Source organism: Corvus hawaiiensis, chromosome 14 (assembly GCF_020740725.1).
Source record: "Corvus hawaiiensis isolate bCorHaw1 chromosome 14, bCorHaw1.pri.cur, whole genome shotgun sequence".
Classification (NCBI taxonomy): Eukaryota; Metazoa; Chordata; class Aves; order Passeriformes; family Corvidae; genus Corvus; species Corvus hawaiiensis.
The window spans coordinates 1,860,635-1,877,567 of NC_063226.1; the positions used below are offsets into that span (position 1 = coordinate 1,860,635).

At 39.9% G+C, this 16,933-nt stretch overlaps 1 protein-coding gene across 4 annotated transcripts in view; it reads right to left on the reverse strand.

Moving 5' to 3' along the window:
- Window positions 1-16,933, reverse strand: part of DIAPH2 (diaphanous related formin 2) — a 184,345-nt gene that overhangs the window by 121,820 nt on the left and 45,592 nt on the right. The window lies entirely within an intron of this gene.

A 16,933-nucleotide genomic window follows, 5' to 3' on the forward strand; every position in this document is an offset into this window, starting at 1 on the left:
TCCCAAGCACTATCAAATAATATTTATGTATTTTTACCCAGGAAATGTCACTTGAGCTCCAATTTATTGCAAGCATTTTTAAGAACATGGAGATTTGGTGTTACCTCAAAGCACATGAGTGCCCTCTACTGAAACATTAATAATATTAATAAGTTCTCCATCCAAAACCAACATCATAAATCACTTGATATTTATCACACTGAACAAAAGTATGTTTTTATTAATTACTTACACTGCCAGTTGTAAAGAGCAATACTAACTAAGAAAATAGTGTATATTTTAAAGTGATTTCATTTCAATTAGCAAGATTTGCTAGCCTTATATTCAGCACTTTAAATTATATGGAAAGAATTGTGGTATTGGAGTACCTAAAATATAAGCTGATTTTTTGCATAACTTAAAACAGTCAATTTCCACAGAATTTTCTTAAGCATTAAGTAAACCCATTAACAAGGATTTATTTCCTTTTAAATATCACATAACATAGTTGGCACTGAAGGAATAGAATCTTGATGTGCTTAACATTAATTGAACTTAATGAATATTTTAAATCATTCAAAAGTAACTGAAAAACTGGAAAGTCAAATTAAGATGAAGTTTCAAGCAGACTGAATATGGTTCTGCTCTCTGAGCACTATTTTTTGTTGCACTGCAATGAGCCACCACAGGTTTCATTACAGGCATCACCTAAGAAAAAATGTTAACTTTTAGCATGAAGAATAACAAAATCTCTGTTTCAACCTCTTTAGCAATAATAAAAGAGAAAACAACATAGAAAACAGGTATTTGCCTCCTTACACCCATTACCACTAGGAAAGCATCTGGCATAAAGTAATTCTGCTGGTTTATAGCCCTGAATAATCAGTTTACCTTGGGCACAGTCATGCCAGTGCTAACTGAGCCAGTCCCAGGCAGTGCCCTCGGCCCCAGCTGCCTCTAGAGAGCCCAAGCAGGGAAAGCTGAACACAAAGGATGATTCAGCAACAAACCAAGCCTTGCTCTCCCCTCGCCTTACGCTTCCCTGCACACTTCCCATGAGCGGCTGGCTTGGTGCCTGTACAAGCCCTGAGCTACACATCACCAGGTAACCTCAGAATTCCCACCAGCACTGACCCCTTAACTGTAATGAGCTCCATTTAAAATCCTAAAGTGACACTTCATCAAGTAATCAGACCCTTATCACTAATTGTTCTCAATTAAATGAGGAAATAAGACCAGGTGCTCAACAACACAAACAAAAAACCACCCAAGAGTTAAAAATTAGCTGTCCCATGGGAAAGCAACAAACATTACGAGTTCTGTTTTATCACAGGAGACACTGCAAAGCCTGGATTTGTGTCTGCTGAGACAGCTGAGAAAGATCATTCAAGAAGATGAGTGACCTATTGCAAACTTGATCTGTTTAAGAGTTAAACCCTCCAGATCTCCACGGATCAAGTCTTTAAAGCACTGAACACCACACCCCCTCCCAACCCGCTGCAGGGTACCAGACGCTCTCAGTAGCTGGGAGCACCAAAGCCAAACCTGCTCTGTCACCACCTACAATAAAACACACAGGTCCCAGTCCCCCAGCCTGCAAAGTGCAGAGGTAACAGAGTTAAACAGAAAGCAGGAGCAACAAATGGTTTTGTTACCAAATATCACCTCACAGAAAGGGAACTTCCTACCGTGATAACTCACATAGATCAGAAGGATTTGTGAGAATCTACCAGGTGAGAGCAACACCTCTGTGAGCAAGAGTTCAAGGGCAAAGGTGCCACACCAGCCCAATGCAAAACAGGTGCTAAGTTATTCAGCTGCTACAGTACCAGAAAAGGAAGAGTGGTTTGGGGTTTAAACACATTTTTTAAACAGACACACAGAGGGTGAGCTGAGGCAGAATTCACAAGGGGAACTCTGCCTGTACAGGCCAAAGAACCAGTTTCCCTTATTACCCCTCCTAACCTGTATGCAGGTGCAGTCCTCTACTGGTTGTAAAATTAGGAGCTATATTTAGACCACAGCAGATCACACATTCAAACATTTCATAACAAACCACAGCCACTCTGACCTACTCAAGCCTGAAGGCTATAACACCACTACTATATATATATGTATATATGGACCATCCATTTAATAAATATTAGCTGTCTGGGTCAGATTAAATTTTTTCTACTTGAAAAAGACCAGAGAAGATGTTCTTTCCAAAAAGTTCTTATCCTTCCACACACAAAACTTCAAAGCTAACTTCATGACTATTCACAAAAACCAGAGAAACACTAGAACCAGATGCTTATGTGACTCTTAAAGTCACAATACAGGATTCAACACCAACCTTACCAAGCCCAAATTCATAGGGAGAAAGAGACACTACTAAAATTTCTAGATTAGACAGCTCCTACAGTCTCTCCACCGCTTGAGCCACGCTTGACATGGAGCATCAGAGAGCTCTCCAAAGCCATGCTCATCCCTCTCCTGCCAGAGGCTCTGATCACACAGTCCATTTCAGCAGTGATTCAGCTGTAACACAGCCACAGATTATGGAATTTTGAAAAATAATTAACTCAATTAAAAAGATACTTGATACTTTTCAGAATCCAATACACTACCGCTGACCAACCTCCGGCCCCTTGTCAGGTTCTCCTTTCACAAGTGCCTGGTTAAAGATAAGACACTTTCTGGTTTGATGCCACAGAACCAAAGGGAGAGATGAAAGAAGGATTTTATAGCAGACAGCACAGGGTAGTTCAGAAAAGCAAGATGAAAAATCAATCTGGAAGCTAAAGCAGCTGTATTACTTCATACAGACCTTGGAGTTTAGTGCTGTGATTATTCATTACAGCACTTTGATAACAGTACTGGCTTACATCTTCATTCAAAATCAGCTTTTTTCTCAAACCAACGAGCCTTGCAGACAGCACTGAGAGCTGGTGACTGCCATCCCCAGGTTTCCATGACAGAAACAGTCAGAGTTTAAAACAAAACGAGCAGCAGAGGGGAAACTTCCTTACTCTGACCACACCTGGTAAAGCAATAGAACACTGAAAGGAACAGGTCAGCTGCCCAGCTCTGCAGTCTTGTTCCACAGGGTCCAGCTCCTACCCAACTCCCAACTTGTTTCAGAGCATGACAAGCTTTTTCCACACCTTAAGTATGGCTTGATGCAAACTCAGCCTTCCACAGTCATGGCTCAGCAGTTCCACTCCCCAGAACACACTGACTGCTCAAATCTGTATCACTCCGGCACCACATGAGCAGCCCTGAAGGATGGTAGAACCCTCCAGCGAGTGGCTGAACCTGTCCAGACCCTCTAGCAAGTCATTCTTTGCAGAAGAGACAAGTATCTCCTTCACAAGTCTCAGTAAGAGCCCACAAGTCCAAGTATTTGGTTCCCCCAGGACAGCAGCACATGTATCAGAAGAGTTCACTCTTCCAAGGGCCTCTCAGGTTGTCCTCTGGTATTTCTGATCCTCATGTCTGGGCTAAGAGACCAAGCCCATGCACCTCTGCTGTGTTTTATGCAAAGCATTTTAAATCCCCTACCCTACATCTCTGTGTTTCTTCAGGATGGTTAATCCCATTTCACACACACTTACTGAGATGAATATTTGGACTTATCTGGAATGTGTGTATACACACACACAAGCAGAGATACACGTGGTGTTTCTGTTTTCAAGAAACGAAGGAAATTCTACTCTTGGTTATTTAAAGCGATATCCCCATTCATTTGGGAGGAAGTAAGAACTAAAAAGCATTAAAAAAACCCAACAAACCAACAATTAACAGTCACTGAAATGGCAAAATAGCCACTAATGCATATTTATCTCACACTAGTTAGACCTGTAGAAGGTTTTGGCTGGGCTTTTGTTTATAATTTATCTCAGGTAGACAAAAGAGGGAAAGGGAGCCAATATGACAAAGCCAAAGGAGAACACACAGACCAGAAAACAAAGATGTAAACACCAACACCATACAACTTTCTTTTTCCTAATTTAGTGCTCTATTAAGTTAGTAATAATACATTTGTTTATCAGTGTTAGAGGGAAAAAGCTGATGCAAGATGCTGCAAGGCATTGTTTGCTGCTGATCTCCCATTACCCAGAGCATGTGCAGCTCCAGCTGTACCTTCAGTGAGACCTTCAGCTGGGAGCTCATCTAATCCCACTGCTTGAAACCCTTAAAACCCATCCAGGGTATACTAAACAAAGTGTTATGTAAGTTTAAAACACATTAAGCAAGACTAATGATAATCATGGCAAAGAACATACACAAATGTGTTGAAATGCTTTTGAGCCCTAATTAAGAAAAAAATCTACCATCAGTACTTTTGCACTTCTGTAGTAAAAAAATAAGTGTATATTATTCTTGAAAATTATCATTTTACACATGTTCATTAATTTAGCTCCTGAATAGCATTAGAAGTGGCCATGACTAATTTTTTAAAATATATATTATTTTATTCAATGATATAGAAGCCGTTAAAGCATTTTATTATGAGCTGAAATGTCCAGTTCATATGAAATTCCTTTCTTTCATTAAATTATCAATGAATAATTTTAATAAAGAATTAACAGCAAAAACTGTCAGTCATGACTACAATGAGGATGAAAATTAAAGGGAGATAAAAAGGAGTACATTGAATTACAGTGTGGAGAAAGCAGACATTTAGGTGAACTTTAGCCTACCTTAGCCTGAGCCTTAATCTCCAATTTCTGTCAAGTGTGTACATACACTGAACAAAAACATCCTCATATTGTCATGGGAAATGAATGAGCAATTTCATCTTATTTCCATCTGGCAAGCGGCTTCCAAATTGCATTTACCAGTATTTGGCAGCAAAAGTAAACATACAAAAGAAATTAACTGCTTTGTTATTCCCTCTACCAGAGAGAAGAACTATGGCTAGTACAGGAGTATAGGAGAAAAAAATTAAGTGTACATACATTGCAAGGGATGTAAACTACACACAAAAGAGTAGACTTGAGCAGCTGAAAGTAATAATTACACTGAATTTACCCTCCCCCCCCCCCCCACAAAAGACCCTGATGTGATATGACTTGGTTGAAAAATGAAATAAGGAGTTAGGAATGCCACTGAAAGATCAGAAAGTAATTTGTAGCACAAAAGTTCAGTAAATTCTGTTGCAAAATAGAATTCCTTGAAGTCTGGCTAAATTGATCATCTTGGAATGCTACTGAGAGTCTTCCATTTGTGTTATTCCTAGAGGCACTCAAAAACACAAATAAAAGTCAAATGAAGGGGGAGAAGGAGGAAAGTCAAACAAAGTAGTCTAAGACTTGCAGTTCTTTTCCCTCAGCAATAGGTGCACCCTGAGTGTGCCCCTTGTGTGCCCCAGCATTCCCAGGCTGCAGTGCCCAGAGCTGGGCGAGGCAGGGCCAGGGAGCACCGCAGGGCACAGCCCGGCCTCTCTCCAGCCACCTGCCAGGCACAGCACATGAACCACGGCCAAGCTCTGGCTGCAGGCAGCAGAATGAACTCTGACCAAGGTTGTGTGCTCCAGCCAAACCACACCAATAACCTGCTGATCACCAACAAGTGAATTGCTCAGGCTGGAAAAGCTGTCTAAGATCATGAAGCCCAACCAGCAGCCTAGCATCACCACCATGGTCAGCACTAAGCCACCTGCTCAAGTGCCACACCCACATGTTTTTGAACACTTGCAGGATGCCCGTTTCCCTGGGCAGCTTGTGTCAATGCCTGACAACCCTTTCTGTGAAGAAATTTCTCCTGCTATATAATCCAAACCTCCCCTGGTGCAACCTAAAGCCGTTTCCTCTGCTCCTGTCACTTGTTAGCTGAGAGAAGCAGAGCCCTGACTCTGGCAGCAAGGAGAAAGCAACAATGCAGGCTAAACAGAGCAGTGACCAAGGAGGAACTCCCTATCCAGTCCTGTATCCAGTGCCACCAGAGAAGATGCAATGGATCCCAGAGGAGAGACTCTGGGAGATGCCACAGCTGCCACAGCTGAAGCCACAAACTCCCCTGGCCCACAGCAGCTCTCCTGCAGAACGTGTGTGTCATGCAATTCGTGAACTGACATTGCAGTGGTTTGGCATCCAAATTCATTTCTAGCCTTTACTCTGTCATTTGGGCTCTAACTTGGAAATCCAGCAAACAGTTTTCCCAAATATCCAGAGAGAGATGCAAGAGCATCAGCAGATGCCAGCCACGCCTCCTGTCAATTCAGGCAGCAGCTGGGGGATCTCATGTTTATTCCCAATGCCACCTGGCATTTTTCAGTTCACCTAAAATCACTCAGTTACCAATTCCTGAAGCAAAATTAATTAAGTACTCCTGCTGTCACTCTGTCCTTTCTGCAATCACAAGAGCTGAATACCTGGTACAGCAATAAAAAAAGAATTATTACAAAGCAAGCAATCGATCTAAAAGTGAATCTTACACTGAGCTCTTAAGATAAAAAAAATAAAACTAACAGGGAGAAAAAAAACATGGAACCTCTTGCAATCTTGTATATTTTTTGCCTAATTAATGTAATCAAGCTGAAGGAAGTGGCATCAACCCAACAAATTGTGCTCTGTGGAAGAATAAAAAAGATCGTAACTTAGTTTTACAAATTAGTTTTCCAAAAATAAAAAGTAACAAGGGATCCATATTCCTATTAATTGTTCTTATAATTGATTGCTACTTTATTTGACCACCACATTTAATGACTACTATTAATTTAACATGAAATATTCCTTGTTCTGTTAAAATTGCCCTAAAACAGTTGTAAATAGTCTAATTGTCAATCTCTAGCAAGAACTTGTGCAGCAAAGTTGTACAGTTAAAGTGGACTTAATTAGCCACTCTGTATTGTGATGGCTTTCAGCCTTCTATCAACAGCCTCAAGGAGATGCCTGGGCCAGAAATATTAAAAAAACAAACAAAACAAAAACAAAAACCAAGAAACAAACCAAAACAACAAACCAACAACCAAAGCAACCCCTCCCCAGGCACACACAGAAAATCCCAAATACACCCAACACCTGGTTTCACAACTGATTTTGCCCCTTCTATTTACTGCGAAAGATGTTGCTTTTGCTCTAAGACAGTAAGCAAATATTAACAATTCATGACACACAAATAGTCAGAGAAATACGGATGAACATTAGAAATGAAACAACAGCAGGCAAACAAGGATTAAACTGAAAATATCCTCCATGGGCCTAATTTACTGTGTTGTAGATGTGCTGGAAGAAGCTGGAACAAAACCCAGTAGCCTTTTCCATGACCTCTTCTCTCCCGCTTTCTCCATGAATACTGATGTGGAGGAAAGCCTCAGGGCTGTGCACCCCACTTGTCCCTTTGCCAACATCTCCAAGCTTTCCCCTGGAGGTGCTGGGAGCAGCTCCCAGGGTTTGCTGATCCTTGGGGTGTGGTGGGCACCGAGGTCTGCACAGCCCCAAGAGCAGCGCCTGACCAAGGAGATTGGTCCCTGCATTTTAGAACTCACAGAGGAAGTGTTGATGTGGGGGAGGGAAGATGTTTGCCTATGGAAATAACATTCTGCCTATAATAGCATTTCTAATTTCAACAGTCACATGGCCCAGTTATATTTTTTCCTCTGACATCAGGCCACCATCACCACCAAACCGAGACAGGACAACTATAATTATTTCCCAGATTATAATTGGCATGATTCTTATCCATACAATTTTCAAAAGTAAAAAAAAGTACCAAGAATCAGGAAAAAACCCCAAACTAAATGTCATTAAACTGCTGTTATATTTTACCAAGATTCTAACAAACTCGTTTTCCTTTATTACTATGAGAAGTCTAATAAATAGATCTCTTAATAGTTCACCTACTACTCCCCTTCATTAAGGCCATAAAAGGCTCACCTTCACAAACAAACACACCTATGGGAATCACATTTTCTAAAGGAACTCTCCAAATTATAAAGCTAAGATCCCAAGATCTAAAAATCGTTCTACATAGTCAAGTTAATTACATATTAGTATTTAATGGAACAGACTAAAATATTAATAAAAATGAAGTGATAAAATGATTTCTTCTATCACTGTGATACCTGACATTTAACAATCCTGACTTAATATTGAAACATTAAGTAAAATACACATCTCCAAACAGACATTTTAGTATTCTCTTCCTTTTTGAAGTATTTCTCCATCATCGAGGTTTTAAATAAACACGCATGCAAAACTCTTCAACTTAGACATAACTAATTCCCAAATCGCTCCATTTTTGAGTGTGATGTGGCACATCCTGGTTATACACTCTGACCTACACAATGTTACACATCCATTGACTTAGTACATAAGATATTTGATTTTATGTTTAATTAAAAGAATTCTATTATCCTATTTAGAGTAAAAAAGAAAAAAAATACTGGTGATTAGCTGGTATTTCTGGTTATATTAAACCAGGAGAAATCAAAAAGAAGCTTTCATACCAGGTCCAAAGCAAAACTTCACAGGGTAAAAGGATCATATTAAAAGTAATTGGGAAAGGATCTGTCTTAATAGATTCCATTAATTTCAATAGTAAGAGCCCTGTGAGGTTGACTGGTAATCACAGCTTTGATAGCTGATCAATAAAAATAAGGATAAAAAGATAATATTAGTCAGTCTTCCATAAACAAACGCTTCAAACTCTGGCTTTGTGGTGGATGGTATGAAACAAATCTAAGTAGTTGCACATAACCCATCCTAATCATATGCCAACACAAATGTTTTGGCCCCATGCTGGTGCCAAGGCTCCTGCAGCCTTTGGAGCAGAATTCCTTGGTTTTAAGCAGACACATCAGAGGGCAGTGGCCAGTTTGGAGCAGGCCCCACATCTCACAGGGGATGCATTGCCCATTCTTCCCATCACTCTCACTAATGATCACTAAGATCATCCCAAGAGTTTCAATATCCCGGGACACTGAAACGTTTCTGGCATTCTAATGAGACTCAAAAACAAACAGCAGGGGGGACATTTGGTGACAGCCAAACCTGTGAGTGCCCCTCAGTAAACGGGGCAGATCCAGTGGTATTTTTTGGGTGATGGCCAGCATGGATGTGGTACTGTGTGACTTCTGTGGATCATGCACAATTTTGGTCTGCCCCTCTGGGCAGTCTTTGAAAACACAGAAATAAATATAAATTAGCTATTAATGAGACTTTCAATGAGAGAAAAAGGAGGCATCAAACCAGGAAGACTAAAAGCAGCAGGGCTAAAACTCTGGAAAACAACACATCTTTTTGAAATACAGAGAAGTGCAATAGCACAGATCCTGAGTTCACTGAAGACAAAACAAAATGAAGACTTTATTATATGTGTAAAGATATGACCTCTGGCTTAGAAAAAACACCAACTGCTGGCAGCTGAGAAGTATCTCTGTTTAATCGAATCTGTGTACATCAAGCAGCAGACATTTAATATATATTAACATGTACTTACTCTTTTGACTGAGCATCTGCTCTCAGTCACCTGCTGAAGATAAAGACAGGGCTCAACCAGCCTGAAGTCAGCCCTGGATGGTTGTTTATGTTATTACCAACTTAGAACAGATTTACCTTGAAAAAGCTTTCTTGGGGTCCAAGCATCCCAAAGTGCTCTGAACACACCCAGGTGCTCACAGAACACACGGGCAATGATTATCTGCCTTCAAGAGACACACAAGATAAATTAAGGACACATTACAGGATTAGTTTTAGGGGAACCTACAGAGTAGTAAATTAAGCTGCTTGCATTGTAGCAGCCTAAAAATAGTGCAGGAACACGCAGCTACAAGTCCCTCACCTTCAGCAGCATCGCTGGGCTCCACTGTTCACCTCAGCACATTCTGGGTGCATGCACACACAGGAACCACTGTCATTCTAAATTTAGCAGCTGGAACCTATGCTCTGCTGACCTTTTGTATTACCAACACAAGCAAAATTTGGCTAAAGTGATTCGTTAAGAAAGCAGTGAATCTGTGCTAATGATCCAAGTCTTAAATGAAACAACAAAAAAAAAGCCAAAGAAAACCTTGACATTTACTCCACAGGTACTCCCATTCAGAATATGCAGCTTGACGATACTTCCACCCTGACTTTTACCATGTGGATTCTTTTTGCTTTTAGAAAGCCTTTAAGCTGCTGCCTCTTCACAGTGGGGAATTATTCTGTAGTAGTATTCTACAATAATTACGCATTCCCACCTTACAGAACAGAATAAAGCATGTGAAAGGGAGAAGTTTCAGAGACATTTCAGTTTCTCATTTTGCACAAGACAAACAACAGTCACACAATAGAGAGAGTTGTAATTTCAGCTTTACATCCTTTCGAGATGATTACTAAGTAACTCAAAACCTGATACTTTTGTTATTATCGGTACTAATGCCTATATACATAGTATTTTCAATTTCTCAATGAATTCAGACTTAACAGCATGATTGTTAACTTTTAATCCTTTAGATAGCTTTTGAATGTCTCTTTCTCCCAAAAACCTTTATTCATGTAGGTAACAGAACTATCCTTACTCTACTATAAATAGCAGAAATCCTTGCAGTAGCAGATATTTTGTCCAAAGCATCCTGGAACAGCATTACAGTAGAAGCAACTATCACTCAGAGACAGGCTCCGTGTCAAAAGCAGATGACACATTTTTGGGGAATATTTTTGGTCAGCAGTAAGAAAGGCGTGTGTGTTTCAGCCCATAAAACATAAAATCCATGGAGAAGGCATCATTTTTTTACAAATACAGAATCACGGCAGGTCAGCACAGTGAGCAATGGAACCAGGCCATGAATCAGACACATTTTGTCAGTTTACACTTTTGCAGGAAAAAAAAAAATCCACATTCTGTTTCTTTTAATAGAAAGTAGATTTAGGAGGAAGTGTAGGATGCGCAAACCGTGGTTCTGCTGAGAGATGCAGGGGACATCTCTTTAATACAGACTTGAAAGAACTATTTTACAAGTAAGACCATAAATTCTGCTTATAAGCACGGCTTTGTTTACAGAGGGGTTTTATTTATTTAAGCAGATACATTGTTATTCCTAGAACTCTGCTGGAAGTTTTAAGGCAAGTGAAATATTGGTGCATAGTCTCTTTAATAGTCAGCACCAGCTGTCCTGGTAAGTAGCTGGTCTGCTCTCCACCCTTTCCTCTACACTTTTTTATTCTCCCCCTGCTTCACTTGGGTCACAAATTCCCAGCCAGTGTTCAGCTGAAGAACCTGCACTGGAACACTCAGCTGGAGTTTGCTTTACCAACGCTGAGGAAGTTGCCAGAAAATGTATCTACAGCTACAAACACATCAGAGGGCAAGAGGAATTGTTTTAAACCATTCAGAACTACTGAACACAGACCTAGAACTGACAAGCAACTGACCTCCAACTCACCATCAGTGTATTTTATATACAGATATAAATTGTTATACATGAAAGAGAAGCCACACTTTAGGAAAACTGCCACAGTGGATAATCTTAACAGTTCATTGACCAAAGGATTACTGTCAAATCCAGAGAATGACTTAATCACATAATCACAGAATGGTTTGGGTTGGAAGAGACCTTAAAGGTCCACCAGACCAGGTTGCTCAGAGCTCCATCCAACCTGGCCTTGAACACTTCACATTGAGAGGAACTAGCTTCCTATTAAATAGATTTTTAGAATACCTAACCTAAATTCCCATAAAAAATGCAGCTGCATACTTGAAGAACATCATCTTTTGCAGGTTATTCTTTCTGTTTTGACATTAGAGAAAGCATTCTTTCCAGTCTATTCTCTTTATTTATTCATACAGAAGGGGTTTTATTCCAGGAATATAGATTTCTATTTGTTTAAAACCAAACAAAACCCATTTCTTTTTGCAGTTCAACATACTCTTTTTTTCAATTCAACTTCTGAATTTCTTTTTCATCGAATTCACAGAAAAAATACTCTCTGTAAGAGCATTATAGATCAAGACTACTTCATGAATGTATTCATATTTCATGCTAATTAGTCTTTGTATGCAATCCCTCTCGCTGCTGTGCTGAGTCCATGTGTCTCTGTCCTCAGCTCCTCGTTAAATGTGCTGGGCTTTATTTGAGCACTGCATCACCCAGACTCAGACAGGTCGGAATGCAGAGCTGCCTTTCTTCCCCTGCTGGATTTTATCAAGCTGATAACACACAAAAGCTCCAGCTCCTTAGAAAAACGAGGCATGTAGGAGGTACAGAAGGTACTAACTGCTACCAGTTATCACACAGCAGGCTGGAATTCCAGACTTCAGGAATACGTGGGTAATGAACATTTGTCTGCGTGTCACCAGCAGTGATTCTTACACTTCTCTAATGGGAACCTCAAAGACCTTCAATGTAGGAAAAACCCAATGCCTTTGAGAGTTCACCTTCCCTTGGCTTTTTTTTACAGTCACAAGTGCTCTTCCATCTTTCCTCCTCAAGATTTTTATTTTCAAGTTCTGAGAGCTCAGGTACAACAAATTAATACATAAATTCTGTAAGTAACCACCTAAAATATAAGGCATTATAACTAAGACAGCTCAGTCACAACATTGTTATAAATACACAGAAGAGCCCTTTTAAGACAATACATGTCTGTCCTCACTCCAATTCTATTTAAATTTTTCTGGTGAAGCTTTCTGACAAAATTACTAATTGAAACTTGCAGAAAATCTGAGCAGCAGGGGCTTTGTTACTAATATTTTTCAGCAGTTTTTCAGTGCCAGAGATGTCTTAACCAAAAGATGGCCTTGCAGCAGGCACACACACAAGTGACAGCCTCTCCAATCTCAGTTTGCCACGTGGCACTAAAAAGGCAGGTGGATAATCAGCCTGTACCTGCAGAACTGCTCCAGTCGCCCAGTAACCAGCAGGATTCCTTATTTCAAGTCCTTGCTCCTCCAGTCTCCAGTAGGGAAGACCAACCTGTCCCTAGTGATGTTCCAAAAGGGTTAAGCACTGCCAATTAAACTAAAACTGAGGGAATGGCCTCCACATTAGAGCATCTGAGCTGGAACCAGAACAGACAGAATGCTGATTCTGAAAATGAACTCCATTTCTATAGGAGTTGGGTGGAATACATTAAGCTGTACCTCCAAGCAATCCATGAGTAATGACAGCAGCTTTCAAATAGCCCAGACCTGTCTCAATCTGGATATAACTGCGTTTGCATACAGACTGTTGTATTTGATTTTCTGAAGGTGCAATTGTTGCAGTTCTTTATGTACTGCTGGCTAAGAATGTCCAAACTTCTCTATCAGAACCCTCTTATGGAACAACAATGCTCTGAAAAAACACTAACTCTGCTGCACAAGTAAAGAAAGCAAGCTCCAGGAATAGCAAACTGGAGATCAGGATAATTGCATCTATCTGATCCATCCCTCTTTGTTTTTCCCCCTTATAAGTCTACCACAAAGCTTTTAAAAGCAGAGGCCCAAGAGACACAATCAAAACGTTCCACAGCCTGGGACCTCCAGTGAAATTCCTGCCTCTGTCCAACCCTAGGGCATGAGCATTCTGAAAGCATTATTTATATAAGATTTTACAAGAAAAGAAAACAATAAATGAAAATAGCACAACTGAGACTGAATCTAACTTCTGAGAAAGTCTAAATAGTTTTGTTTTTTTCATCTGGGATATTCTTCATTCACTGTCACATGATGAAAACAACTACAGCTAGTAGGTCACACCAACAGGACATGTATTCTACAGTGTTTTTTTCAAAATAAATTGTTTTCTTAGTGATTCCACATTACAAACTACCTTTGACATAGAAATTAAGTTATTGAAAAGTGTGTTAAAATGCTATTTGAAATAAAATATTAAGAATTAATATTTACAATCTTTACCTCCTAACTGGAACTTTTTCTTTTGGACCCTTCAGAACACTACTCTCACATCAGTCCTTTTGTCCCATGATGAATGAACTGGGTCCTGATGCTCTTGAAATAAGACTTGGACTCTAAAAACAACTCTAAGATCATTTAGTAATTCTAAAAAATGATATAAAATATATACAAATACAGAGACATACATATATAAATCTATACTAGATGGTAATAATTTCAGGCAGCAGTTTATTTAAACCATGCAAAGCTTTGTTCACTCCTGACTTCGACAGTTTATCTACTGGATAAATCCAGCAGAGAAGAAAAGGAAAGAGTGAAAAATGGCAAACTAATAACTCACTCCTTTATGGTACTTGAATCTATTCTGTCGCTGAAAAACAACAATTTCAAATACATTCAAAGATGAAAACAAAGCAATCTGCTGCACTTCTGCATGAAGCAGAAGGGAAGACTGATGACCTGCATGTGCAATGCAAGGAAATGAAATGCCCCAGCACACAGCCCTGGGTGACCCTACACTGCAGAGCTGATCTTCCTCTGGTTTGGATTCCCAGCCTTCTGCCAAGGAGAGGCTGAGGAGGGAAAGGAACCAAACAGACACAGCCTGACTGAACAGCAGACCAAGGGAGCCACCTGCAGCTGGCAATCCAGAAGCAAACCCATGATGAGTTCAGAGGTTTTTCTTCCTTTTTCTGTTGACAAAGCAGTGCAGGGAGCTGAACCAGTGCAACATAGCCATGCTTAACACCAGAGATTTCTGTATTAAACTGAGTCTTGCTGTCTCACACCTACAAATACAGGTGTGTTAAAGGAAATTTGGCCAAAGCTGAATCCATTGAAAGCTTGCAAATGTGACATTCTCTGATGAATTAGATCTAGGCTTCTCAGCACACCAAATTCAAAGCCATTTTTTATAAGTACTAATTGCTGCCCCTTGTATTTACAAATACCAAGTGCAAATAAATGCCAACAGTTTTCCTTCAAGTTTAAGGGTGCACTAACACATATACATTATACATCTAAAAATCAAAACCTGAAATTCTGTTCATATTTTGTTCAATTGCAGCTTACACAAAAGTTTGTATTTTCTCTTGTCCCTTCCCACTCAAAATTCCCACCATGTGAAAAATACAACTCAGCTATTAAGACCTTACTTCAGTTTTGAAAACATATGAAAATGATTGTTGAATTGTGTTTTAAAAGTCTAATTGTGAAGCAACAGAACCCTGATCGAGAAGTTTTCCCTTGAGGCAAGTTGGATGGATAATGAATTCAGTATTGGAACAATCCCAGTAGTTACAGACTATTATGTACTAATTACTACCTTTACAGATCTACTGTACACATAATTAATTTCTTCAGAGCACTACTATCATTCTTGACTGGCAAAATACACAACCTAAATTACAAGAGCCAGAAATTAACATGATCCTTTAGGGAGAAGGCACTAACTTGCTTTGCAGTGTTTTGCAATTAGACAATCAATCAAACAATGAGGAGTGATCCTGATAGCAGCAGGCCCAGTCCTGAGCATTGTCACAAAGTTGGCTGAGGCCCCAGCATGGGCTGTGTCACAACCTGGCTGCAGAGGCACAACACTGCAGGCCTGCACCTCTTCGGAGACACTTCAGCATACAATTCTACATGGATTTAACATCCCATAAATGAAATACCAACACAGGGAGCTTTTTGACATCCTATTCCACAAAACACTGAAGGCATGACAGTGCTGTGGGTGCTCTCCCTTCCACTGGTGGCCAGAGAGAAAATTTCCTATCAGTTAAGGGACAAAAGCAAAGTTCAGTAAAAGAATGCTCAGCATAGTATGACCTGCTTAAATGATTTCAAAGATTTCAGTAGGTTCTTGACAAGAACACTAACACTTTAAACCGCTAATTTCAGTTGTTGGGGGTTTTAGAACATTCTACAGAATTAAATCATACACAACCCAAACTCCACCAAAAAAGCAGTAACCCAGGTTTCCTGAGATGTATAACCACACTGGATTACTAATTAATTTTCTAGCAAAAATTACTGTTCAACTTCATGGCAATATTTCCCCCAAAAGGTACCACTTCCCTTCAGCTCTGGCTGCATTCCTCTAAACCAGACAGCACTCAAACAGCAAGGCAGCTCACAGCTTAGTGGCAACCAACATTAAGTCATTTCTGGAGTATCCTAAAACAAAACTATGTTAAATGAAAAAAAATTCACCAAGTTATCTTCTCGTTGGGCCAAAGAATCAGGAATAGAATTCAGAGATTTCATCAAATTTCAGTGCTGCAGCTTACATGGAATCACAGATTTTTAATAAATGTCTACACTACCATTTCTTTTCCTTCAGTTACTATTCCCACTGGCATTCCAAAATTTCACGGAATACAAGGCAGTAAACACTAAGTCATCACAACTGCTGCTGGCAATTGTCAGTTTGCTTCCACTCATCCATTTGTTTGTTTTACACGCTGACTGTGCTCCTCAGAGAACACCACACACATCTTTATTTGGCTTTTTATCACTCTCCCATAATGTACTAGGAGACCACCTCACGAAATGGGACTAGAGCAGAAGGGAAATCTGATCCCAGATGATGCTTGAAGTACGGACTTGGGGCATTACTGAGCTGCTTGTGACTCTGAAGGCAAAAGGGGAGGAAGAATGGTGAACATCATTCCATGTTTCTCCTTGCAGAAGGCAGCTTTTCCCACCATGTAGCATGGGAAAATTTCCTTTGCTAAACACCCAGTGCAAAAATGCTTGCTTTTATGAGACAGAAAAGTAAAAGTTGCCTTTGGAATGCAATTATTTGGGTCTGTGGTGCAAAACTACATGCTCCAAGAGTCTTTTTGACTTCTAGTGAGTTTTCAAGTTTAAAAAAAACCTTGAACTCAAAGACAGACAACTCTGCCTTTCTGCAGGAGTCAGCCAAGTAAGATTTTCACATCCTGAGTACGACACAGCAGCATTTTTAATGTGCATCCTTTGCTATGGCCTCTTATTTTCTACAATCCTTACCTGAGAACTACACAAGGAATAACAGGAAAAATATCTGCAAGGCTATCACTACACTCCTCACTACTTGAGGAGTTTGTTGTTCCTAGTTTTAGAACTGTGTGACTATGTCAACAAAAATTTCTTCTCATAGGAA